The sequence below is a fragment of the Cebus imitator genome, unplaced genomic scaffold, assembly GCF_001604975.1.
Source record: "Cebus imitator isolate Cc_AM_T3 unplaced genomic scaffold, Cebus_imitator-1.0 Scaffold4, whole genome shotgun sequence".
Classification (NCBI taxonomy): Eukaryota; Metazoa; Chordata; class Mammalia; order Primates; family Cebidae; genus Cebus; species Cebus imitator.
The window spans coordinates 1,614,680-1,642,355 of record NW_016107319.1 but is presented as its reverse complement, the minus strand read 5'-3'; the positions used below and the strand labels follow the sequence as shown (position 1 = coordinate 1,642,355).

General features: G+C 45.1%; 2 long non-coding RNA genes across 2 annotated transcripts; both read left to right on the top strand.

Moving 5' to 3' along the window:
• Positions 1-1,114: 1,114 nt before the first annotated feature.
• Positions 1,115-1,738, top strand: LOC108307567. The gene is made up of 2 exons (XR_001826574.2): positions 1,115-1,160; positions 1,561-1,738. It is a non-coding gene; the product is annotated as an uncharacterized LOC108307567 (long non-coding RNA).
• Positions 1,739-3,438: 1,700 nt separating this feature from the next.
• LOC119471986 lies at positions 3,439-27,598 on the top strand. The gene is made up of 3 exons (XR_005201089.1): positions 3,439-3,474; positions 17,229-17,347; positions 27,159-27,598. It is a non-coding gene; the product is annotated as an uncharacterized LOC119471986 (long non-coding RNA).
• Positions 27,599-27,676: the final 78 nt, after the last annotated feature.

Sequence of the window (27,676 nt, the reverse complement as noted above, 5' to 3'; positions counted from 1 at the left end):
CTGTGAAGTTTCCTCTTCTGGGAGCATAGGCTAGATGAGCTGTTCTCAAACTCTACTGCACATTAAAATCACCCTGGAGATTTGAAAAACTCCAACACCCAGGTGGCACCCCTGGGGCAATCAATCTTTGGTGGGGCCCACGCATCAGTATATTTCCAAAACTCTCTGTATGGTTTCAACGAACAGCCATGGAGGCAGGAAACTAACCCCCCTGGTCCTTCTCAAACTTCATTGTAGGCACAGATCATCCTGGTCTGTGCTAAGTTGTAGACCCTGGCTCAGCGGGTCTGGGGCAAAACATGAGATTTCACATTTCTAGCAAGCTGCCAGGTTTTCTTGCTGCTGGTCCAGGAAAAGGGACTAGACCATTGATTGAAAAGCTTTTGTTAGCTTTGCAATACTTTGTTGCATGGAAACAGATACTTAACAAAAGTTATCTGATTAAAATCAGGGTTCAGAAAGGATGGGAGAACCGGAGTCTCAGACTCAGACTCACCCCTAAATCCCTGAGTCAGGCAGAATTATGACCCCATCAAAGACATCATGTCCTAATCCCCCAAACCTGTGAACATGTTCTATTACCCGGCAGAGGGGAATTATATTTTCAGATGAAATTAAGGTTGTTAATCAGCTAATCTTAAAATAGGGAGATAGGCCAGGTGTGGTGGCTCATACTTGTAATCTCAGTGCTTTGGGAGGCCGAGGCAGGTGGGTCACAAGGTCAGGAGTTCATGACTAGCCTGGCCAATATGGTGAAACCCCCGTCTGTACTAAAAATACAAAAATTAGCCGGACGCGGTGGCAAGTGCCTGTAATCCCAGCTACTCGGGAGGCTGGGGGAAGTGAATCGCTTGAACCCAGGAGGCAGACGTTGCAGTGAGCTGAGATTGTGCCACTGCACTACAGGCTGGGCGAAAGAGCAAGACTCCATCTCAAAAAAAGAAAAAAATAGGGAGATTATCTGGGTCTAATCAGAAGAGATGTTAAAAGTGGAAGATAGTCACTTAGTACTTTCTATGTGCCTTCCCTATATTTTCTCCTCCATAGAACTCATCTTCTAATATATTTTATAATATGTACACTTATGGCTTGTTTTTTGTTTTTTTAGAGGCAGTTTGACCTCCTCCATTTCCAACCTGGACCAGTTCATCTCTTCTTAGGTAAGCTGTTGGTCTCCCACTCCCAGGAGGTCACCACATTGATGCCGAACTTAATGTGGACACCCAATAGACACAGTGCATTGCAGCTCAGAACTCCTGGGCTCTAGTGGTCCTCCCGCCTCAGCCTCCCCAGAAGCTGGGACCACAAACACCTGCCACAGTGCCCAGCAATATATCAACGTATGGTTGTTCCTATTGTCCTCTTCCCTGGAAACTACTCCATAAAAGTTGGGATTTTGTCTGTTTCATTCATGCTGGATCCAAAGTACCTACAACAGTGCCTGATGCCATGTAGATGTCTGACAAATATTTATGAAATGAGCAGCCAAAAAAGTGAAAGAGGCAGGCAGAAGAGTGATACAATGTGAGAAAACTTCACACCACTGTTGCTGCATTGCAGATGGAGGAAGGGGCCCCAAAGCTGAGGACACCAGGCAGCCTTTAGAGGCTGAAAAGGACGAGAAAATGGATTCTCCTCCAGAGTTTCCAGAAAAGAATTCCTTTGTTTTAGCCCACAAAGACCTGTGCCACATTCCTGATCTCCTGAACTAGAAGATAATAAATCTGTGTTGTTTTTAGCCACTGAATTTGTAGTCTTTTGTTACAACAGCCAGAGGAAACTAATGCACTCTCCGAAGCACCTCCAGTAAAGCCCTAGATCACTGAAGCACAGCTGGGCTCAATGAGCTTCATCACTGTGGATTGTGAAGGGGCTGAAAGAGTTGGTCCTCAACCCTTTTTCTTGCACAGCTACTGGTAGGCACTCAGTACTGCAGGACTTGCTGACACAGCCCAGTTTGGTGGTATCAGCTTCCCTGGGATTCCAGGGCCCACTTCCCCTCTTCCTGGCAGGAGGGGAATCCCAGGTAGCCTCCACAGCAACACCAAAGTTGGCAGCTGAGCATTTCAGCAAAAAGCAGCTTGGAAGTGTCTCCTGGTCCCCCAGAGGAGATCTTATTCCTCTCCTTGTGCTGTTCTCTGCCAGATGTGGCCTTGCACCTGCTTGCTCCCACTGGCACAGTACCCAGAGCATCTCTGGTCCAACCAACCAGTTCAGGACAGGACAGAGGGTTGAGGGAGACTCCAAGTCAGTCCCAGTCTGAGCTCCCCTATCCCAGAGGTGGGAGTTGGACTGTTCTGCAGAAGAGCAGATGGGCGTGAATCTCAGGAGGTCCTGAAACAGATGAGATCTCAATAAAAGCCCTAGAACAATGGTTCTCAGCCCAGCTAGCACACTAGATTCACCCAGGGAGCTTTTCAAACTCATGATCAGGCCAAGCACAGTGGCTCATGTCTGTGATCCCAGAACTTAGGGAGGTCAAGGTGGGAGAATCATTTAAACTAGAAGTTCAAGACCAGCCTGGGCAACACAACAAGACCCTGTCTCTGTTTTTAAAATGAAAAAATTTTTTTTGGCTGGGCACGCTGTCTTATGTCTATAATCCCAGTACTTTGGGAGCCCAAGGCAGGTAGATCACCTAAGGTCAGGAGTTCAAGACCAGCCTGACCAACTTGGTGAAACCTCATCTCTACAAAAAATACAAAAACTAGCCAGGCATGGTGGCGTACACCTGTAATCCCAGATACTCTGGAGGCTGAGGTGGAAGAATCACTTGAACCTGGGAAGTGGAGGTTGCAGGGAGCCAAGATCATGCCACTGCACTCTAGCCCGGGTGATAGAGTGAGACTCTATCTTAAGAAAAAAAAAAATTTTTTTTAACCTCATGATGGCCAGGCTGCTATAATTCAATCAGAATTTCTGGAGGTGCAGACAAGGTGGCAGTTTTTAAAAGATTCTGGGTGATTTCAATGTAGTCAAGAGCGAGACCCTCCAGACCAGTAGTTCTCAGAGCATGGGTAACAGGTGGACAGCATTGGCATCACCTGGGGGCTTGTTGGAACTATAGAATCTCAGGCTTCGCCTCAGACCTAATGAATGAGACTCTGCATTTAAACAAGGTCCCCAAGAGACTCCTGGGCACTGTAAGTATGAGATGTACAACAGTGGGGCATAATAGTTAAGACTGGTAGCCCGGGGTCAGACCACCTGAGTTTGTGGGGTGTCTCCACCACTTCTTATCCACAAAGCCTTGGGCAAAAGACACTCTCAGAGTTCTCATTTTCCCTTTTCAGCATTCTCTCACATCTCACAGGTGGGGCTGGCCAGGAAACTACAGAAATCCACAATAGTCCAGGGGTCCTGGTGGGGCACCCAGGAAAATTCACAGCCTGTCTTGGAGGAGGAGGTGCCGGAGGACCCTGAAGGTGAAACAGCCTAGAGGACCTCCTGCAGTAATGGAACATGAAATTCCAGGTAAATGTGAAAACAGCTACCTGTTTTAGGGAAAGGATCCACTTTAAAATGTTCTGCTCCTCTGTCTCTTTAAATGAGCACCCAGGTCATATGTCCTGACCTTCTAGTCTTTAAAATACTGTGTGTGTGTATGGGTGTGTGTGTATTTACAAGTTTGGCCTCAAGAAAAACTGACAACCCATTCATGGTAGCTGAAGAATGATAGAAGCTTCAAGGTGTTCAAGAGAAGTGTTACAGAAAGTCAGCACTTATTTGAAGCTCCTTCATTGATATGATCAGAAATATGGAAAAAAACAGTGCCTTAGAGGGAAAACCAGGCAGCTCTCTGAAGAATTTTAAAAACAGGAACAAGGATTTCTCAATTTGCAGGGATCTCTGGAAGCGGGCCCTTTCAGATGAAGGCGGCAGGCTATAGTTAGAAAGAGATACATGGTGAAGAGCATTCTGTTACTATAAATTCACCTCCAAAAGCCAAACATATGTGTGTGCACACACACATAAATACCACATCTATGGAGGAGATAAATCAGCGTATGACATTTAGCCCTTCCTAAATTGGGAAAAATATAAAATTACTACTTTTTTTTTTTTTTTTTTTTTGCTAGCGTGAGAATAAGAAGGAAGGCATCTCACTCTAATAAGATCGATCTGGGAGAGCATTATCTACATTTCTCAGTGCAGCTCATTCAGTCATTCACTCATTCAGTCTCCCAATAGTTGCAGGTATCCACAGGCCAATGAGAAAAAAGACTGATATCATTCCAGTCTTCACAAGGCTGGCTGGCTAATGCCTACCTCTCAGAGTATGGTCCCGGACTAGCGGTGCTGGCCTCTTCAGGGAGTATGTCGAACGCAGATTTGTGGGTCCCACCCTAGACCAACTGAATCATAATCTCACCCAGGAGTTCACATTCAGGTTTGAGAAGCACTGTCCTAATACAACCTAATTTCTAAAGGTTTGCCACGAAGGAGGGCAATCTGGAATTTCTGTTTTACTCATGACCTACAGACAGAGAATCATTAAATGGAAAGATTAATAAAGGCAGCTATTTACAACCCAAACACCCCATCCAATCAATGGAGATGATCCATCCAAAACATTGCTGATTTGTCTAATTGCAAAAGACCATGGAAACAAGCAAATAACTCTACAACAGCACTAAGGGAATCTGGGATGTATTATACAACCATTTCATGATTCATCAGTATCCAGGGACCCTCCCAGGAAGGAAGAGATGGGTTCAAGTTGCAGGGTGAGAGGCTTTGGAGGAAAAGTTTGCCTGTCTTGGTACAGAAACTGAAAAGTCTCAGATTCCAACTCCAACACTCAAGCCCACTAATGGATGGATTGGCTCCAAGATCGGCAGGGTAACAGATGGAAGTGGAAGAAAAAAACATCATTTTCCCCAAACTTGCTGAGTCTGATGAAGATATCGGAAGATTTGGATGCAGCCAGCATGATTAATCTTACCAACTTTACCTTGAGTTTCACTTTTGGCAGGGGAATGGCATCAGCTTAAAAGTTAATTACCAGCAAGAAACAAATCATGCAGCTGATGTGCACATTATAAACAAATTAAGTTCTTAAAATAGGCAACACGCCACTTGGAACAATGGTTTATGAACCCATGGGTGCATGAAAATAATTGTGGAAGGTGAACAAACTAATAGCTAAAGTATGTGAATGAAATGAGGGCAAACTGCAGATATTAATGAAAAAGGAAAGGGAAACATGGTCAACCTCTCATTTTGTAAACAGCAAGCCATGCAGAATGATCCAGGATGCAGCCCCCTGTGGAATGACGATGGAGGCCCCTGACAGAGACAGGGCTCCCCAAAGATACAGAAGCAGCTGGAGTGCAGAGAATCAGGGCAAGAGGAGGGGGTGCCCAGCTGGGGAATCTCAGATCAAAGCTGACAGCAGCAGAGCCCCACCACACGAGGGTAAATTCAGAGGCGTGTGGGAGGGGAAGTTTCTTTCCATTGTAGAAAGTTGGAAATTGAGTCCAAAGATTTCCATTGTAGAAAGTTGGAAATTCAGTCCAAAGTCTTCATTGTACAATCAAAGAGACCAAGCACAGAGAGGGGAGGTAATTCTCCCAAAATCACACAGGAAGTGTCAGAGCCAGGACTTGAACTTTGGCTTCCTGACTCCAGGTCACACTTCCTTCTCATTCATCAGGGGTTGCAAGCTCTTGTGCCTACAGGGTCAGGCAGGGAGCAGAAATGCAAGAACCTGGCTTGATGTGAAGACTATGGGCCACTAGGGTCCAACAGAAATCCAGTGTGAACCCCATAAGAATTTTTTAATAGAAGTGGAAAAATACCTCCCAGATTCCCTTATCCCTAATAGCCATCTCAGTTTGGACTAGCCACAGTTCAGGACTCAATAGCCCCATATGGCTAGTGGTTACCTTATTAAACAGTGCAGCTATATGCAGTGATGGCAAATTTTAAAAACCGGAGAGAGGGTGACCCATCTAAAATGGGACAGCAGCCACAATCCCAGCCAGGATGGAATGTGGAACCAGATGTTCAGTTTTCAAGAAAAGCCAGAAATCCAGGTATTCATGTGAAATCATTCAGTACTGAAACATCTGTGAAATGAAAAAATTACTGTGCTACCCAGAATGCATCTGGTAACTGGAATTGGCATATGGGCCCACAGTTTGCAATCTCTCTCTCAAAGAAGCAAAGAGCAACTGCATTAGTTAATCATCTTAAGCATCCTTAGGAATCTAGTCAGTATCAACCACCTTTAACAACAAATTCAAGTCTCGATTCTTAGTCCTTTGCTATGTGAAACTTAATGAGTTCATTCCTCTGAGCCCCAGTTTTCTCATCTTTAAAATGGGAATAATCTCTTTCATGTGCATGTTTTAAGGGCCCAGTGGGAAAATTAAATGTAAAAACAACTTGTCAATGTCAAAACACTGCACAAACGTAATAGTTGTTAGTGGGACATTCTCAGAGAATAGGACATAGCCAACCATCACGATGACATCTGAGACCCCATCACTACTGTCACTAGGAGTCCAAGCCCTGCCTGTCTGCATCCTGATCCTGAAGCTTAGAAGAGCTTTCTACAGGAAGAGTGTTCTGACTTTCTAGTCTCTTTATACCCACTGCAATCCATACCAGCCTGTATGTAGCCTTGGACACTAAATTCGCTGATAAATTCAACAAACACCATTGAGCATACACATTGCATCAGTTGTTCTGAGAACTGGGGATATTTACTGGAGTGGATAGTGTGGGAGCTCAGCACTATTTTTGCGAGTCCTTTGAGCCCATCTCTGTACACCTGCAGCCTTTCCCTGAAGACTGACTTTGGGCTATGGAAGCTCCGCTACGCATATCTGGGAATTTATATCACTTCCAGGGTAGTCTTTAGCCACTGACTCATAAGGACAGGATAGAAAGCCCAGCTGCTCCTAGACTCGAGGTGGCACAAACTCTAAGGTGTCAGGTACCCATCTCCGTACCCAGAGCTTCCTGCAGTATCAGGCTGAGGCTGAACTTGATCTGAAATGTCACCCTTGCACGGCTACTTCCCATTCCTGATCTTTTTGTCAGTTTCTCCTGGAAGCAGTCTCCTAATAAGTCACTTGCCCATGAACCCTCATCCCAGGGCCTGATTCTGGGAAAACTTGACCTAGGGCACAGACATTATTATTATCCATACACAGCCCTGCCCTCAGGGAGCTCTCCAGCTATCTGGAGAGGCTGATGTGCCACAAATAAAATAATGCTTCATTTGCCAGATGTCCTTTTAGGGGAAAGTGCTGTATTTGTTTGGGAGGATATTTTAACAAGTTCACTGAGGGCAAAATTGATTCCCAAAGGGCATGAATGCTGCTGGTGCTAAGACTTCAAGAGGAGGAAATTGCTGTGTGTGTCACAATGAGAGGGCTTTCTTTGTTCCTCAGAGCAGAACAGGAAGGGGAGTGCCAGGACCTGGAGGGAAGGCCAGGACAAGTGAGCATGGAGTGATATGAAACCTCTCATCTTCAGTGAGGTGGTGAACAACATGCAGGCACAGTTGCTGGAGATGGAAAAGGCAGCTAGGAACTGATCTCTTGAGAAGTCTTAAGGAGGGATTTGGACTATCTCAAGCCATAGAATCAGGGACATTTGAGGCCAGTTTGCAAGCTGCCACCCACGCCCACCAGGAAAACTACAGCAGCCTCCTACATGATGTCCTGCTTCTATGCCTGCCCTCTCCCACACTGTGGACTCCCCACTGGCAGCCAGAGTGAGCCTTTAAAATGCAACTAGGTCTTGACACCTAAATTTACTCAGTTCTTGAGCTTGAGGCCAGGTCAAGAACTGGGATCCCAAGTAGCTGGGATTACAGGCATCTGTCACCATGCCTGGCTAATTTTTGTATTTCAGTTGTGCCTCTGAAATCTTCCAATAGCTTCAAAGACAGGCGTGGTGGTTCATGCCTGTAATCCCAGCACTTTGGGAGGCTGAGGAGGGTGGATCACCTGAGTTCAGGAGATTGACACCAGCCTAGCCAACGTGGTAAAACCCTGTCTCTACTTAAAAATACAAAATTAGCCGGGCATGGTGGTACACACCTGTAATCTCAGCTACTTGGGAGGCTGAGGCAAGAGAATCACCTGAACCTGTGAGGTGGAGGCAGTGAGCCGAGATCACACCATTGCATTCCAGCCTGTGCAACAAGAGCAAAATTCCATCTCAAAAAAATAAATAAGTAAATAAAATAATAAAATCCTCCAAAAGCTTCCCATTGTATTTAGAACAAATCCAGGGGTTATTACCCCATCTGCATGTACTCTGTAAGATCCATCTTTCTGGTCTTCTGAACATGCCCATCTTTCTCTGACCCCAGGGCCTTTGCACTGGCTGTTTGCTCTGCTTAGACCAGTCTCTCATTCCCTGCCCCAGTCTTCCAGGACAGGGTCCTTCTCATTAGGCAGCTCTCAGCTCAAATATCTCCTCACTTGAGTCTTTCCTTATCACTATGAATTTTAGCACCTGCCTTGATTTATTTATTTATTTATTTATTTATTTGAGACAGTCTTGCTCTGTTGCCTAAGCTGGAGGGCAGTGGCACCATCTCAGCTCACTACAACCTCTACCTCCCGGGTTCAAGCAATACTCATGCCTCAGCCTCCCAAGTAGCTGAGATTACAGGCATGTGTCACCACGCCTGGCTAATTTTTGTATTTTCAGTAAAGACAGGGTTTCACCATGTTGGCAAGCCTGGTCACAAACTCCTGGCCTCAAGTGATCTGCACACCTTAGCCTCCCAAAATGTTGGGATTATAGGCATGAGCCAACGCACCCAGCCCCACCTCAATTTATACCATACAATCCTACATCATTTTCTTCATAACACCTATCATCCCCTGAATTTGAAACATCAATTCATGCATTCATGTGTTTGTTTTCTCTCTGCTCCAAGAACATAATCTCTATGAAGGCGGGGGCCTTATTCTATTTACCAAAGTGCCTCCAGAATCTGGCATATAGTGGGTACTCCACAAACATTTGTGGAGTGACCCAATGAGCCCCTGAGAGACAGGGGACCTCCAAGAGGCATTGGAATGACACAAACGTGATGTTCACATAAGTGTGCATCAGAGAAGAGTGTACCAAGCATTGTGAGAACCCAGAGGTGGCAGAGAAGGTTCCACAGAAGAGAGGTTATTTGAGCTGAGCCTTGATGGGCTGGACTTCCTCTTGTTTAGAGTGCCTTTACTGTTTCTCAACAGCTCTAAGCTCCTTATGACTCTGGATGCTCTGATTTTGTAGATGATGTTCTCTCTATCTCTCCATGAAGCACTTCATTCTTCACCTGGCTCATTTCTGCCCACACTTCAGGTTTCAGCTTAAATGCCACTTCCTCAAGCCAAGCATTCCCAGACCCACTCTCATCCAAATTAGGTCCTCTTTGCTGATCTCTCTGTTAGCATCCTATCTTGGTCATTCTTAGCACCCACTCTTTGGGTTTCCCTGACTAGACTGTAAGCTCCAAGAGGGCAGGGACTATGTCCTCTTCACCAGTGTATCCCCTGCACCTAGGGTAGGTGCCTAAAACTCAGTAGGGGTTCAGTAAATATTTGTTGGTGAATAAATATGTGGGCAGATTTATTCATGGAAGACACAGAAGACAGAGGAGAAGACTTGGCCTCTGCCAATACTTTTTGTTCCATGGGACCATGTATATTAAGCATGCCAACTTTCTCACTAACTGGTCATTTGAGTTGTTTATTGCTTGGTTTGATAGTTAGTTGGTTTTGTCTTTTTCACATCATTCAGACCATTATCTCTGAGATACCTGCTAATTTGTTGTGTTTTATGTTTCACTGTAGCAGACCCAAAGACACAAAGAAGCCTCCTGAGTAGTTAAGATTATAGGCGTGCACCACCACACCCAGCTAATTTTTGTATTTTTAGTAGTGAAAGTGTTTCACCACGTTGGCTGGGCTGGTCTCAAACTCCTGACCTCAAGTGATTCGCCTGTCTCGGCTTTCCAAAATGTTGGCATTACAGACATGAGCCACTGTGCCCAAACTCTGCTGTCTTGGGTGGCTTAAACAATGTATTTTCATGCAGTTCTAGAGACTGGCAGTCCAAGATCAAGGTGTAAGATGGCTGGGTTCTGGTAACAGTCCCCTTCCTGGTTTATAGATAACCACTTTCTCACTGGGACCTCACATGGTGGAGAGGGAACAAGCTCTCACATGTCTTTTCTTATAAGGGCACTAATATTATCATGGGGGCCCCACCCTCATGACCTCATCTAACTCTAATTGACTCCCAAAGGCCCTGTCTCTCAGCAGAGTTCAAGGCAGAAAATACTGGTGCCCTTGGAAAGTTACAAATTGTTTGGTATGCTAAGAGAACAAGGTGCATGGGCAGAGAAGATGTGAGATGGGCAGGAGAGGCAGGGAGATGGGACACCTGGATGGAGCTTTCCATTATCCCTGTTTTCCCTGCCAACTGGACAGGTCCCTACAATTCTCCTCTGCACCTGCATGCCTTGAGTGATGAAGGAAGGAGTAGCTTTGGTTTTTTCAGGGTCTCCTGAGATAAAAGAAGAATCTTTGTAGCTGCCAAAGGGAAGAAACCTGCCACATGCCAGGAAGGCAAAAGATAAAGAAAGAGTGAATAGTTGTTTCCTATGATGAGTTGAGGACCACCATGGGTCTGGACCAGCAGACCAGGAAGCATGCTCACACCAGAAGAGATCCAAAAAGAAAACCAAATGAATTAGGTGAAGCTGTGTTGCTTGAAACTACCTAGTTTGTTCCCATGATAATGGTTTTCTGGAGAAGGATGATTGGATGAAGAATGCTTAAAGGTCAGGAGACTGGGGAAGGGAGATTCTGGGAGAGGTTTATTAGTCAGCTGAGGCTGCCCAGACAAAATACCATAGCCTGGGTGGCTTAAACAACATAAACTTATTTTCTTGCAGTTCTGGAGGCTGGAAGTCCAAGATCAAGATGCAGCTTGGTTGGTTTCCAGTGAGGGCCTGCTTCCTGGTTTATAGCTAACTACCTTCTCACTGGGACCTCACATAGCAGAGAGAAAGCAAGCTCTCACAAGTCTGTTCTTATAAGGGCACTAACCTCATCATAGGAGCCCGATCCTCATGACCTCATCCAACCTTAATTAACTCCCAAAGACCCTATCTCCCATCACACTATGGGTTAGAGCATCAGGATATGAATTAGCAGGGTATACATTCAGTCCATACAGGAGGCATTCATGGTCATTCTAGTGGGAGAAGATGTGGGTCACAAAGATACCTACCATGGTAATCATCAGCACTGCTCACCAATATTTTCAGCTTTCTAGGCTCATGATGGGATACAATTCCCTGGGCCCTGTGGGGTCAAGTGGGGCCATGTGACTACTTCTGCTCAGTGAGCAGAATTCGTGTCATTCCTGATTGGAGCATCTATGTGGCAGTGCAAGACCCTCCAGAGATCTGCATAGCATGGTCTTTCTCTAAGAGGCACTGATGTTTCTTCTCAACTCTTCTTTCTCTCCTTTTCCCTCAATTTAGGGAAATCTAATTCTAATTGCAAGCATTATGGAATTCCTAATCTTTTTTGTTGTTGTTGTTGAGAGAGAGTCTCGCTCTGTTGCCCAGGCTGGAGTGCAGTGACGTGATCTCGGCTCACTGCAACCTTTGCCTCCCAGGTTCAAGTGAGTCTCCTGCCTCGGCCTCCTCAGTAACTGGGATTACAAGCACACGCCACCACTCCCAGCTGATTTTTGGATTTTCAGTAGAGATGGGTTTCACCCTGTTGGTCAGGCTGGTGTCAAACTCCTGGCCTTGTGATCTGCCCTCCTCGGCCTCCCAAAATGCTGGGATTGCAGGTGTGAGCTACCACACCTGGCCTAGAATTCCTAATTCTTTTAATTCTCCTAAGGACTTAGACTTTAGGACACTAAAGGCAGGCACTTGCAGACTTTCTTCTGTTTTTTTGTATAGTCCCATCTCCCACCTTATGCAATGAGCCCAGCCATCTGCTTAGATTGGGACTGAAGGGAGCATGGAGTAAAAAACGGAAAATGAGGAGAAAGTACATCAATGAATATTTTAAAAAATACTATTGACATCTTCAAATTCATAATTCATTCCTTTGTCATCTTTATTCTGCAATCAACCCCCTCCTGTGGATGTTTTATTTTAGACATTGTATGTTCTAGACCTAGAAGTTCCCATTGTTTCTTTCTTATTATTTCTATTTGAGGCTGAAATTTCTAATTTTTTCATTTCTTATGAGCAGGTTTCCCTTAGATCATGGAGCATTATTAGAATAGCTGCTTTAAAAATTCTTGTCTGGGCAAGACGTGGTGGCTCACACCTGTAATTCCAGCATTTTGGGAGGCCAAAGCAGGTGGATCACCTGGGGTCAGGAGTTTGAGACCACCCTGGCCAACATGGCAAAACCCTGTCTCTACTAAAAATACAAAAATTAGCCAGGTATGGTGGCACATGCCTATAATCCCAGCACTTGGGAGGCTGAGGCAGGAGAATTGCTTGAACGTGGCGGGGAGGAAGTTGCAGTGAGGCGAAATCGCACCACTTCACTCCAGCCTGGGTGAGAGAGTGAAACTCCATCTCAAAAAAAAAAAAAAAGAAAAGAAAAACAACTTGTCTGCTAATTCCATCGTCCAACATCTGGGTTACCTTGGAGTTGGTTCCTATTCATTGTCTTTTTGCTAGAGAATGGGCCATGTTTTTCCATTTGTTTGCATTGAGTGATTTTAGATTGTATCCTAGATATTATGAATATTACATTGTAGAGACTCTGGATTCTGTGGCATTTCTCCAAAGAGTGTTGATTTTTTAATGTTTGTTTGGAGGCAATTAACTTGGTTGGATTCAAACTGAAAACTCTACCAGTGGGGCAGCAGCTTATTTCTCAGGTCATCTCTTTTAGCTTTATCTGGGCTCTTTTAGGGTTTGCCTGGTGCATAGATACTTCAGAAGTCAGCCAGATATTGGGGCAGAATTTATACACAGAGTTAAACCTTGCCATCTCCAGGTCACTTTCCCATGAGAGCAGATGTCTGTAACTCTATCCTCTGGCTCCTCAGCCCAGAGGGACTGCAGGTTTTTCTGTTGGAGTTTTAGCCACAACCACCCATCCTTTAGGTAGCTGGATTTTTTAAATAATTTTTTTCAGGGATTATATTTGTTATCTGACGCAAGATCAGCCCAGTAGGCACCCACTTGTCCATTATCAGAAGCAAAATTCCACATTTCCGTTTAAAAGGGTGTTTCACTCTTAAGAAAAGTCAAAAGTATGTTATGTCATAGTACAGAACAAGCCTTTACAGACACATGTCTCTCCATTCATAATAGCCTACATCATTTTTCACAGCCCTGTAAAAATTCCATCTGGGATATGCAAGAGTCAAAAAAACCATTTTGGAAATGACTGGGTTTGCTAGATAATTTGGCAGTTTAAATCATAGCTTTGCTCCCATTTTACTGATAAGGAACCCTGGGCTCAGAGAAAATAGGTGGATTAGCAAAGTCTCAAAGTTACAAAAGGATAGATCCAGAGTTTGCTCTTAGGTGACTGGGATGTTTAACAGAAGCAGGAATTGTCCACAAAGAAGAGATCTCCTGGGTCATACCCCTGAACTTTAAAAATCAGATTGTGTCTACCTACTCTAAATAGCACTACTCAGGCTTTAGACGGAAATCACACAATTAGAAGTGACTGGGCAGGACAAGAACAGTGGGGTTGGCTGGGCATGGTGGCTGACGTTTGTAATCTCAACACTTTGGGAGGCCGAGGCAGGCAGATCATCTGAGGTCAGGAGTTCAAGACCAGTCTGGCCAACATGGTGAAACTTCATTTCTACTAAAAATACAAAAATTAGCCAGGCGTGGTGGCTCACACCTGTAATCCCAGCTACTCAGGAGAATGAGGCAGGAAAATTGTTTGAACCCGGGAGGCAGAGGTTGCAGTGAGCCAAGATCATACCACTTTACTCTAGCCTGGGCAAAAGAGCAAGACTTGGTCTCAAGGGGAAAAAGAAGAACACTGGGGTCCTGTGATTTGTTTCAGGGTCATCCCTCAATGTCACACTTAATGAAGTTCACATGACTACAAGTTGATGGTCCTGTGTAAACCACAAACTTAGAGGCTCCAGTCCCAATCTGTCCACTTTAAAATCTCCCCAATGTGTCTTTGTAAATTACAAAGACCAGCCTTTTTCTTCTTCTGCTGGCAGGGCTATAAATTGCCTTTTTTTTTTTTTTTTTTTTTTAGCAATACCTTATTAAAATTGTTTGAACCCTTTCACCAAGGAATTTCACTTCTAGGAACACAGCCTAAGGGAACAATCACAGAAGCACACTGAGATTTATGTACAAAGATTAACACTGCAGCATCATTTGTAATGGTGAAAAATTGCAAAGAATTGAAATGTCCAAAAGTAGCAAATGTTTAAATAAAATATGATACAGCCATACCATAGAATATCAATATGCAGCTGCTAAGAATCATGTTCCTGGAGAAATTTAAGGACATAGGGAAATGCTGATGTATATAATGTTGAACTAAGTAAAATAATGCAGAATGCAGTTTTCTATGTAATATGGTTCCATTTATATGTATGTGTATGTATATGCATGTACAAGTATATAGCTATCTTGGTTTATATCCAAAAAAATATACAACAAAATGTTAACAGTGATTATATCTGGGGGGTTGATACTATATATAATTTTTAAATTTTCTTTCTTCTCTATATTACTATCTCAAATGAGAATGTAATGCCCTTAAAAGCCCAAAAAGAAATATTTAACTTGTAAATGTTATCAAGAGAAACCAGTGTGTGAAAGGGCAGAGACATGGTAATATAAATCATTAAATACCGCAATTTCAATTCTCCAGGAGAATGATGACATTTCAAATTAAATTAACAGCCATGTATCAGTTCCTCTGCTACATAACAACTACAAAATCTCAGTTGATGAAAGCAAAAGCTCATGTGTCTGTAATTGACTGGAGTTGGCTGACCTAGGCTGAGCTCTTACTGGTATATCTCTGACTGGGCTGACACTAGGGTGGGTTGGGCTGGTTGGTATAGTGTCTTGTTCCACTTGCTTCCCATCCTCTCCCTGGGACCGGTGGGCAGGTGCGTGCCCATGCAAGTTATTCTCATGGTGACGAGAGAGGCACAAGACAGCAAGCCCCATCATGCAATTGCTTTTCAAGCTTTTGGTAACATCAAACCTGCTGCTGTCCCATGGGCTAAAGTGAACCACATGATCAAACCCAAATTTAAGGGGCAATCCTGCCTCTCCAATGGCAGAAGTTGCAGGGGACCAGTCAAAGATCTTGAATACAAAGAAGAATGCAAAACTGAGCCATTCATTCAATTTGCCAGTGGTCACCATCCTAGGGGAAAGATGCTTGCATGTAGTGAGAGTGGGAAATCGTTACTTCATAGGTCCCTTATTCAGTTAGAGATAGATTCCTGCAACTCCATCTTCAAAACCACCCAGCCAAGACTTTTTTTCCTTTTTTCTTTTCTTTCTTTCTTTTTTTTTTTTTTTTTTTTTTTTTTTTTTTTTTTTTTTTTTTTTGAGAGAGAGAGAGAGTCTCACTCTGTCTCCCAGGTTGGCATGCAGTCGCATAATCTTGGCTCACTGCAACCTCCGCCTCCTGGGTTCAGGCAATTCTCCCTGTCTCAGCCACCCAAGTAGCTGGGATTACAGGTGCCCGCCACCACGCCTGGTGAATTTTTGTAATTTTTAGTACAGATGGGGTTTCAACATGTTGGCCAGGCTGGTCTTGAACTCCTGACCTCAGGTGATCACTCACCGAAGCCTCCCAAAGTGCTGGGATTACAGGCATGAGCCACTGCGCCTAGCCTATAATCTTTTTATTCCAAGGAAAAATTTTTTATTCCATTGCAAAGACCAGCCTCTTTCTTATTCTGCTGGCAGGGCTATAAATTGCATGCCAACTTTCTCACTGACTGGTCATTTGAGTTGTTTATTGTTTGGTTTGTTAGTTGGTTGGTTTTGTCTTTTTCACATCATTCAAACCATTAATTATCTCTGAGATGCCTGCTAATTTGTTCTGTTTCATGTTTCACTCTAGCAGTCCCAAAGACACAAAGAAAAATAACAGTGTTCTGGAAGGCAAGTGATTTGCCAAGGATCTTATAGGTCAATGCCACAACACGCAGCCACACAGACAGGGTATCGTGAGACTCCAGGGCTGTACTGTCCAAATGATAGCCTCTAGGCACAGGCAGCTATTTAAATTTAAATTTTAATTAATTAAAAATAAAATTTTAAAATTATGTTCCTCAGTCACACTAGCTACATTTCAAGTACTTAATTCCCACGTGTGTCCAGTGGCTATTGTAATGAACAGCACAAACAGAACAGGTCTACCTTTGCAGAAAGTGCTAGAGGACAGCATGGCTCCAGAGAGTGTCATTGACCCAAACTGGACAGTGCTCCCTAGAGCTGTGCAACCCAGCAATCCTAACACAGCAAGCCAGATCACTCATGCACAGATCTCCTGGAGCTCACTACAATTCCATCCATGCTGAGTTTTTTGGTCAACATTTCTAAAGGCATTTACTTTTTTCATTCTTTCAACTTAATAAACACATACCTGCTATTCTTCTACTGGAACCAGGTCCTGCCAACCTAATCCATCCTGGATATGTTTTGCAAAATAATGGGTTTCTTTGATGTTCTAGTTCCTCTGCTTAGCAGCCTTTGTGATCTGGTCCTGCAGCCCCTCTTGGTTCTCATCTCTCAGTTCTTGCCTCACACTCTTGGCTGCAGTCATTTGTGGTTCACCACACATATATTGTGTTGTTCTATGGCTCTGGACTTTGGGAGTTTATTATTTTTTTAATTGATGAGATCTTGCTCTGTCATCCAGGCTGGAGTGCAGTGGCAGGAACACAGCTCACTGCAGCCTTGAACCTCTGGGCTCAAGTGATCCTCCCACCTCCGCCTTCCTAGTAGCTGAGATTATGGGCATGCGCCATTGTACCCAGCCAACTTTGGGACCTTTGGATATCTGGTCCCTGCAGCCAGAATACTACTGTCCTGCCTGTCACCTGCACTTTTAAAGCTGACTTCCAGCCTGCCCTCTGAAGGAGGCTTTCCCTGACAACACTGTCCAGATGCTTCTCCTCCACTCTCGGGTCCAACAGTACCCTGGGGTTACTTTCATCCTCACCCCTCTGCTACTATTATCTCACTTCCCTTCCAGGCTGTGAGCTCCCTAAGGGCAGAACATCTTGTCTAACTCAGATCATTAAAGTGGCCCTGGAGCCAGACCCACCTGGGTGTGAACTTCTGTTTCTCCACTTGTTGGCTGTGTACTCATAGGTAAGGTGCTTTAACTTTTCTGTACCTTATTTTTCTCATTTGTAAAATGGGGATAATATAATGTGGATGTTTGGCCAGAGTGCAGTGGCTCACGCCAGTAATCCCAGCACTTTGGGAGTGCCAAGGAGGGAGGATCACTTAAGGCCGGGAGTTTGAGACCAGCCTGGGCAACATAGTGAGACCCTGACTCTACCAAAAATTAAAAAATTTGCCAGACATAGTGGTACACACTTTTAGTCCCAGCTACCCAGGAGGCTGATGTGGGAGGATTACTTGTGCCCAGAAGTTAAAGGTTGCAGTGAGCTGTGTTCACATCGCTGCACTCCAGCCTGGGTGATGTACTGAGACCCTGTCTCTAAAAAGAAAAACAAAATTGGGATGTTTTGCTAGTGTATTAATCAGGGTTCTCCAGAGAAACAGAACCATAAGTTAAATGTAAAAATGGAGGCCAGGTGAGGTGGCTTATGCCTGTAATCCCAGAACTTTGGAAGGCCAAGGTGGGCAGATCACTTGAGGTCAGGAGTTTGAGACCAGCCTGGCCAACATGGTAAAACCCCATCTCTACTAAAAATACAAAAATTAGCCAGGCACGGTGGCAGGCACCTGTATTGCCAGCTACTTAGGAGGCTGAGCAGGAGAATTGCTTGAATCCAAGAGACGAAGGTTGCAGTGGTTCGAGATTGTGCTGCTGCACTCTAGCCTGCGTGGCAGAGTAAGACTCCGTCTCAAAAAAAAAAAAAAAAAAAGTAAAAAGTAAAAAAGGAGATGCACTAGAAGAAATTGGCTTATGTGATTCAGAGGCTGATAAGTCCCACTCCTGGCTATCCGCAGGCTGGATGCTCAGGAAAGTCAATACTGTAATTCAGCCCAAATTGGATGACCTGAGAACTAGAGATGCTGAGTGAACGCCAGTCGGAGGGCAGGAGGAGATGGGAATGAGACGGGGCAAATTCTTCCTTCCTCCACCTTTGGTTCTATTTGAGCTCTCAACAGATCGGTTGCTGCCCACTCACACTGGGGAAGGCGGATCTTCTTCACTCAGGCTACTGATTCAAATGCTAATCTCTTCCGGAAACACTCACACAGTCAGAAATAATGTTCTACCACATATCTGGGCACTCCTGATCCAGTCAAGTTGACATGTAAAACTATCACAGAGGCTGAACTGAGAAATTGAAATGACATGGCTAGGAAACTTAGAACACAGCTCGCACCCTTTAAGGGCCTGCTAAATGTCAGCTATTGATCATATTGATGTTTTTTTTTCCCCCTTTGAGACAGAGTCTTGCTCTGTCCCCCGGGTTGGAGTGCAGTGGCATGATCTTGGCTCACTGCAATCTCTGCCTCCCAGGTTCAAGCAATTCTCCTGCCTCAGCCTCCCAAGCTAGGACTACAGACATGCACCACCTTCCCCAGTTAATTTTTCTATTTTTAGGAGAGATGGATTTCACGATGTTAGCCAGGCTGGTCTCAAACTCCTAACCTCAGGTGATCCACCCACCTTAGCCTCTCAAAGTGCTAAGATTACAGGTGCAAGCCACCGCACCCAGTATCTACTAATACTTATATTGTGAAATCTGGCATACAAGAGGTGCTCAGTTATTGCTGCCTGGATTACTAAAATGATAGGAAACCCAAAATACTTTTTAAAAAGTACCCATGACTTGTCATGGTGCTGCAGAAGACCACTTTTAAGAGGTCCCTGCTAAAGGAACTGAGAACCAAACTGCTTATTATCACCAAGGAGGAAGCATAGCTCTGTGTCTGGGATGGTTTTCCCTTCTGATATTCCTAGCCAGGGAACAATTCCAGATTTCCTTGAGAGGCTGCCCTCCTAGCTTTGAGCACGGTTAAAGATTTCCAGAAAGTACTTCCATCAACAGATCAGCTTTGAGGCATCTTAAGGTCCTGTCAGAATAATCATCATAAAATGCCTAACATGGATCAGGCACTTACTATGTATCATTGATTCTTAAAGGGAGGCAATCCCCCCACACATACACCTTGTGGACATTGATCACATGCTTGTGTATAGCACTGGGGAAAGGGGGTGGGCTGCTACTGTCATCTAGCAGCCAGAGGCCAAGATTGCTACTAAACATCCCACACTTCCCAGGAGAGCCCCCACAATAAAGCATTATCTCACCCAGAATGTCAGTGTCAAGGCTGGGAAGCCCTGCTGCATTCCAAGGCATTGAGCATTGTGTTATCTCATTTAATCTCCATACTGATGTTATGAGGCACTATTTATTGCCACCATTGCCCCACTTTCCCAAAGAGGAAACTAAAGCTCAGGTACGCAAACTCCCCAAGGTCACACAGCAAGAAAGTGTGAGAAAGGCCAGGCGGGGAGTCTTATCCCTGTAATCGCAACATTTTGGGAGGCTGAGGAGGGAAGATTGCTTGAGGTCAGGAGTTTGAGACCAGCCTGAGCAACACGACGAAACCCTGTTTCTACAAAAAATACAAAAATTAGTTGTGTGTGGTGGTACACACAGTAGTCCCAGCTACCCAATAGGCTGAGGTGGGATCCTCGCTTGAGCCAGAGAGGTGGAGGCTGCAGTGAGCCCTGATGACTCTGGATGACAGCGAGACCCTGTCTCCAAAACAGAAAAGTGGCAAAGGCCTGATTCAAACACAGGTGGCATGCTCTCAGTGGCTACCATATATTGGGACCAACACACCCTTTAAAGCCACATGGTTGTAGCAGTGAGAGCCCTGGTTCTGTCATCAGTTAGACCTGGGGTTGGAACCCTCGCTTGGTCACTCAGTGGCTGTGTATATTAGTCTGTTCTTATGCTGCTAATAAAGACATAACGAGACTGGGTAATTTATAAAGGAAAGGGGTTTGATGGACTCACACTTCCCCATGGCTGAAAGGCCTCACAATCATGGCGGAAGACAAAGGAAGAGCATGGCAGCAGGCAAGAGAGCGTGTACAAGGGAACTCCCATTTATAAAACCATCAGTTTTATCAACCTCTTGTGAGACTTACTCACTATCATGAGAAGAGTATGGGGGAAACTGCCCTCATGTTTCAGTTATCTCCACCTGGCCCCACCTTGGACATGTGGGGATTATTACAATTCAAGGTGAGATTTGGATGAGGACCCAGCCAGACTGTATCACTGTGTAACCTTGGGCGTAGAGTCCTGAAGCTCTCTAAGCTTCTATCTCCCTATCTGTAAAATGGGGGAATGATGTCCACCTCATCGGGTTGTTACAGATAAAATCTGACAATGAACACAAAGCCCCCGACAGATTGTCTGACACTCACTAAAAGGTAGCTGCTTCTGTTACTGTTGTCATCATCGACATCACTATTATTATTCCCATTGTCTTGGTGCGGGAGGCCCAGATTCCCTCCCACCTGATCCTAAGGAAACAAGAACTCAGTTTTATAGCTGGTCCCAGGGCGCCAGCTGGCACTCAGAAACCAGTGAGATGCTGTCTTTGCAATGCCAGATTTCTTCCTTGCAGAAGGGAGCCGGTGCTTCAGGAAGCTGCAGCAGCTCCCAGGGGAATGCAGGTGTTGCTCAGGTCCTCACTGCTAGGAGCCAGAGTCATGACCATGACCTGGAGCAGGCGGCTGGGCCACACAGGCTGTTTCCTCTCTCCCTGGGGAGCCGTTCTCCCTGGTTCCTCCATTGAGAAGCACCCAGGTCCTTCACTGCAGAAACCAGTCATCCACTGGACCCACCCAGATTCATCCTGCCCTCAGAGACTCTGTTACCCAACATGAAAGGAAAGCCAAAAGAAGGGCAGAATTATTTTCTATTTTGAGATGGAGTCTTGTTCTGTTGCCCAGGCTGGAGTGCAGTGGCATGGCCTGTTGGTTTAGCCAATGGACTATCCTCCCTCAGAGCCTCAGTTTACCCTACTGTTCTATGAAGATAAACAATTCTCTTGCACAGTGGCAGTCATAGTGATAATTGTAGTAATAATGGATGATGGTGGTGGCCAGTGCTTACATATTCTTTTTTTTTTTTTTTTTTTTTGAGGTAGAGTTTCGCTCTCGTTGCCCAGGCTGGAGTGCAATGGCGCTATCTCAGCTCACCACAACCTCCGCCTCCCAGATTCAAGTAATTCTCCTGCCTCAGCCTCTCAAATAGCTGGAATTACAGGCATGTGCCACCATGCCTAATTTTGTATTTTTAGTAGGGACAGGGTTTCAACATGTTGGCCAGGCTGGTCTTGAACTTCTGACCTTGTGATCCACCCGCCTCGGCCTCCCAAAGTGATGGGATTATAGGTGCAAGCCATAACGCCTGGCCTGAAGAGAATTTTTTAGAGAAAAATAATTTCTCCCTGTTAACTGTTGGGGGAGGCCTATCTTTTGGAAGGTGCCAAGAGAATGCAATGCCAAAGTGGAAAGAACATGCTAGAAAAGTTTCCAAAACATGGGAGCTGCTGTTGATGGGGGCAGGGCTTTCGTGAAGCCTCTCAGACCCAAGACCAGCATCAATCACTTCATGTCCCCACTAATAACAGTAATAATAATAAGACCCACTACTTACAGCCCACCATGTGTCAGGCACCATTATAACCGCATTCCATGCATCTTCCCCAATCCCTGTCATCAGTGTACCCATTCAGAGGCTGTCTGTCAACACATAAAGGACGTTTCAAAGGGGACAAATAAGAATACATAAGCACTGGCCAGGCACAGTAGCTTATACCTCACCTGTAATCACAGCACTTTGAGGTCAGGAGTTCAAGGCCAGCCTGACCAACATGGAGAGACCCTGTCCCTACTAAAAATACAAAATTAGCCAGGCGTGGTGGTACATGCCTATACTTCCAGCTACTCGAGAGGCTGAGGCAGAATTACTTGAACCTGGGAGGTGGAGGTTGTGGTGAGCCGAGATCAAGCCATTGCAATCCAGCCTTGGCAACAAGAGGGAAACTCTATCTCAAAAAAAAAAAAAAAAAGAATATGTAAGCACTGACCACCACCATCATCCGTTATTACTACAACTATCACTATAACTGCCACCCTGCAAGAGAAGTGTTTATCTTCATAGAACAGTAGGGTAAACTGAGGCTATGAGGGGGGATTTGCCCAAAATCACAAAAGAGGTGGGATAGTCCAATGGCTAAACCAACAGGCTTCAGCATTGGTGCCACTGTTCAGATTCTGAGGTGGCTGTTTAGTAACCACATGCCAACTTGAGGAAGTTTCTTTCCTTTCTGAGCTTTCAGTTTGTTTCTCCTGCAAAATGAACAAGTAGATTCAAACACAGGTTAAGTCTGGCTTAGCAGCTCACACCTGTAATCCCAGCATTTTGGGAGGCTGAGGCTGGAGGATTGCTTGAGCCCAGAAGTTGGAGAACAGCCTGGGGAAAACAGTGAGGCTCTGTCTGTACAAAAAATCCAAAAATTAGCCAAATATCGTGGTGCATGCCTGTAGTCCCAGCCACCCGGGAGGCTGAGGTGGGAGGATCACCTGAAACTGGGAGGTTGAGGCTGCAGTGAGTCATGTTTACACCACTGAAGCAGAATGAGACCCTGATTGAAAATAATAATAAAAAATAAATAAACAGGGTAAAGTAATGATTCGGCCTGATTGTTTTTGTTTTTCAGTTAAAAATTTAGCTCTAGAGTTCAGGAAGTAGAGTTTAGATGTTCTGTGTTTTCTGAAGATAGATTCCTCCCTGCCCTTACAAAAAGAGGAAAGAATTGGCCAGGCATGGTGGCTCATGCCTGCAATCCCACACTTTGGGAGGCCAAGGTGGGCAGATCACCTGAGGTCAGGAGTTCGAGACCAGCCTGACCAACATGGAGAAAACCCATCTCTACTAAAAATACAAAAAATTAGCCAGGTGTGGTGGCACATTCCTGCAATCCCAGCTAATTGGGAGGCTTCGGTAGGAGAATCGCTTGAACCTGGGAGGTGGAGGTTGAGGTGAGTCAAAACCATGCCATTGAACTCTACTCCAACCCCCTAAAAAAAAGGAAAGAAAAGACGAAAGAACTTTCTATTGTGAATAATCTGTTAGCTTTGTTGTTAATGGTCAGTGAAGATCCTCTTGATCTGCCATAAAGGCTGCTATGAGAGAAAAGACATTAGCAGGGCCGGGGTGTAGAGGGAGAAAGGGCTAGGTTAGAAAGGAGTGGCTGGAGTGGAGAGAAAGGAAATTCAACACCAGAGTCCCTGAGCCAAGCATAGATCACAAATGAGACTAATGCCCAGGAAATGCCAGGTGAGAGGTCAAGAGAGTACAGACAGGAACACATGGCATGCCCCAGGTCACACCAAAGGCTCTCCTGGTGACAACCACTCCTTCTCAATTGAGGTAAGAAGAGGCTCTGCCCCACGATCAAGGTCTTCATTCCCACCATCGTACAGCTGCTCCAAGAGCACATAGCCTCCCTTGACAACAACGCGCTCCCGCCCCAGACAACCATAAGATCCAAGGCAACCTCTGGACACCAAGTAGGGCAGTGAGGAAGACACCCATCCCTATATAGGGGGGTAAAGGGGACCATATACAGACATTCTGAGCTAGGACAGTGAGAGGAGCAGATGCCATCATTCTATTAGCTATAATTATTGTCATTATCTCTTATTTATTTATTTTGAGACGGAGTCTCACTCTTGTCACTCAGGCTGGAATGCAATGGTGCGATCTTGGCTTATTGCAACCTCCGCCTCTCAGGTTCATGTGATTTTCCTGCCTCAGCCTCCCAAGTAGCTGGGATTATAGGTGTCCACCACCATGCCTGGCTAATTTTTTTTGTATTTTTAGTAGAGACAGGGTTTCACCATGTTGGCCAGGCTGGTCTCGAACTGCTGACCTCAGGCGATCCGCCCACATCAGCCTCCCAAAGTGCTGGGATTACAGGGGTGAGCCACCATATCCAGCCTATTTATTTTATTTTTTGACACAGGGTCTCACTCTGTTGCCCAGGCTGAAATGCAATGGCACAATCATGGGTTACTGTAGCTTTGACCTCCTGGGCTCAAGCAATCCTCCCATCTCAGCCTCCCATGTAGCTGGGACCAGAGGTGTGCACCACTGCGCTTGGCTAATTTTATTTCTTTAGTGTAGAGATGGGGGTCTCACTATGTTGCCCAGGCTGTTCTTGAAATCTTGGGCTCAAGTGGGCCTCCTGCCTCAACCTCCCAAAGTGCTGGGATTTAGGCATAAGCCAACACGCTTGGCCATCATCATTTTCATCATTATCTCAGGCTGGGCTGCAGACTGGTGAGGGATCTCTGTTCCCAAGTCGTTCCAAAGCTGCTGGCCCTCCAGCAATGACAGCTTTCCCCTGCCTAGCCAGGCACCTGGAGGGAATGCCATTGCTGCTGTTTACCACCCCGGCAACTATGCAGCTGGTCGGCAAAGACTCCACTGACTGGCAGGGAATGAGGGGTGCAGGCAGTAGCCGGGTCCCTGCTTGCTCTGCCTCCAAGGCAACGGGGTGATGCTGGGGGAGGACAAGGCTTTTATACACAAAGCAGATGCGCCATAAACTCATACTCCCTGGGCACAGACACTCCGGGGGAAATGCTGCCGATTTTACCCACTCATTCCTCTGAAAATAACTGCACACACTATCTGCCAAGTTTCCGGAACAGAACAAGTGCTGAGGAATAGGGAACTGATGGAGAGAAGTTTAGGATAGTAGGAAGGAAATTACATTGCTCTGCCTGAGAACAAGTCCCTGAACGTGAAAAAAGTATTCTGCAATAGCTTTTAATAATCATAATGCTAATTGCTATCATTTTTAAAGCAGCTACTCTGTCCTGGCTCTGTGCTTCATATATATAACATTCCATTTAATTCTCCTGGTACTACCAATGTCTTCACTTTGACAGACGAGTAAAGTGAGGCTCAGATAGGTTCAGGAACTTTCCCCAAGGTCGCATAGGATAAAATAGCAGAATCATGATTCAAAGCCAGGCCTCTCCGACATCTGAACTCTTCCACTATACAGCTCCCTGCCAAACAATTTCTTCACCTGCACCTCTCAATAATAGATGGATGGGGCTGGGCGCGGTGGTTCACGCCTGTAACCTCAGCACTCTGGGTGGCCAAGGTGGGTGGATCACCTGAAGTCAGGAGTTCAAGACCAGCCTGGCCAACATGGTGAAACCCAGTCTCTACTAAAAATACAAAAATTAGCCAGGTGTGGTGGTGAACGCCTGTAATCCCAGCTACTTGGTAGGCTGAGACTTGAACCCGGAAGGCACAGGTTGCATTCAGCCGAGATTGCGCCACTGCACTACAGCCTGAGCAACAAGAGCAAAACTCTGTCTCAAAAAAGAAGGTAATAGATGGAAAGAAGGAAGGATGGATGGATGGATGGAGATGGAGAGAGAGAGAGAGGATGAGGTGAAAATATCTATGAAGAATACAAAACATATCTCTACCATTCACTTTTGTAGATAAGGCAGCTGAAGCTCCCAGAGATTAAATAAAACTTGCTCTAAGTCACTCAGTTATTTGGAATCAGAATTATCAGTTTTTCTCCTTTTTTTTTTTTTTTTGAGACAGGACACCACAGCTGGCTAACATCTTAGTTTTATCCCCTATCAGAGTCATTTTGGAATTGCAGCCTCCAGAGCTGTAGGGCAATGAACTTGTGCTGTTTTAAGCCACTAAGTTTATGCTAATTTGTCACAGCAACAAAAGGAAAATAACACAACGGGCTTCTTAGCCTAAGATAAAACTGTACTTCACAAAATAGCAAATAAAAAGATATTTTGGGTCTGTGTTACATTCATGCAAGAGGAGATATCAGCCAGGCATGGTGACTCACGCCTGTAATCCCAGCACTTTGGGAGGCCAATGTAGGTGGATCACCTGAGATCAGGAGTTCGAGACCAGCTGGCCAACATGATGAAACTCTGTCTTTACTAAAAATACAAAAATTAGCCGGGTGTAGTGGTGGGTGCCTGTAGTCCAGCTACTAGGGAGGCTGAAGCAGGAGAATCACTTGAACCTGGGAGGTGGAGGTTGCAGTAAGCCAAGATCACGCCACTGCACTCCAGCCTAGGCAACAGGTGACTCCATCTCAAAAAAAGAAAGAGATGTGAAGAAAGAAGCAGTGTGAAAGGACAGACAAAGCAACAGAGATATAAATATAAACGGGAATAACAGAAGACAACAGATAGCTACTGTTACGAGCACTGAATTGTGTATGCTGCCCCACTTCCATTAAAAAGATATGTGGGGGCCGGGCGCGGTAGCTCATGCCTATAATCCCAGCACTTTGGGAGGCCGAGGTGGGTGGATTATGAGGTCAAGAGTTTGAGATCAGCCTGGTCAACATGGTGAAACCCCATCTCTACTAAAAATACAAAAAATTAGCCAGGCATGGTGTTACATGCCTGTAATCCCAGCTACTGAAGAGGCTGAGGCAGGAGAACCATTTGAATTAGGGAGGCAGAGGTTGTAGTGAGCTGAGATCATGCCATTGCACTCCAACCTGGGCAACAAAAGGAAAACTCCATCTCAATTTAAAAAAAAAGATATGTGGGATGTGGTGGCTCATGTTTATAATCCCAGAACTTAGAGAAGCCAAGACAGGAGGATCACTGGAAGCCAGGAGTTCAAGAACAGCCTGGGCAACATATCAAGACCCTCCCACCTCAGCCTCCTGAGTAGCTGGTACTATAGACATGTATTACCATGCCTGACCAATTATTTTTAATTTAATTTATTTTAAAAAGATATATGGAAGTCCTAACTTCCAATACCTCTGAATGTGACCTTATTTGGAAAATACAGTCACTGCAAATATAATTAGTTAATATGAGGTCTTAGTTGCATCCCTAATCTGATATGTCTGGTGTTATTATAAGGGGCAGCCACTTGAAGGAGGAGACACACAGGGAGAACGTCCCGAGGCTGAGACTGGAGTTATGCAGCTGCAAGCCTGAGAACACCAAAGATTGCTGCAGAAACCACTGGAAGCAAGAAAGAGGCCAGGGAGGAGTCAGAGGAGGCATGGCTCTGCAAACACCTTGATCTCCTGGCCTCCAGAACTGTGAGACTATACATTTCTGTTGTTTTAAGCTGCCAAGCTCATCATACCTTTTGACTGTAGCCCTACAAAACCAATATAACTGCTTTCAGGAAGTCCCAGCTACTGCACTTTTGGGGATACTGCTGCTAATCATGTTGCATTTTTGCAGCTCTAGGCATGTATTTTCAGCCCCTCACCCCCAAATCAACATTTACCGTATTTTCCTGTTTCTGAAATTTCCTACCTGAGGTATATACATTTCATATAATCTGACCTTCTTTCTTTCTTTTTGTTTCCTTCCTTCCTTCCTTCTTTCTCTTTTCTTTTTCTTTCTTTTCTTTTTTTTTTTTTTTA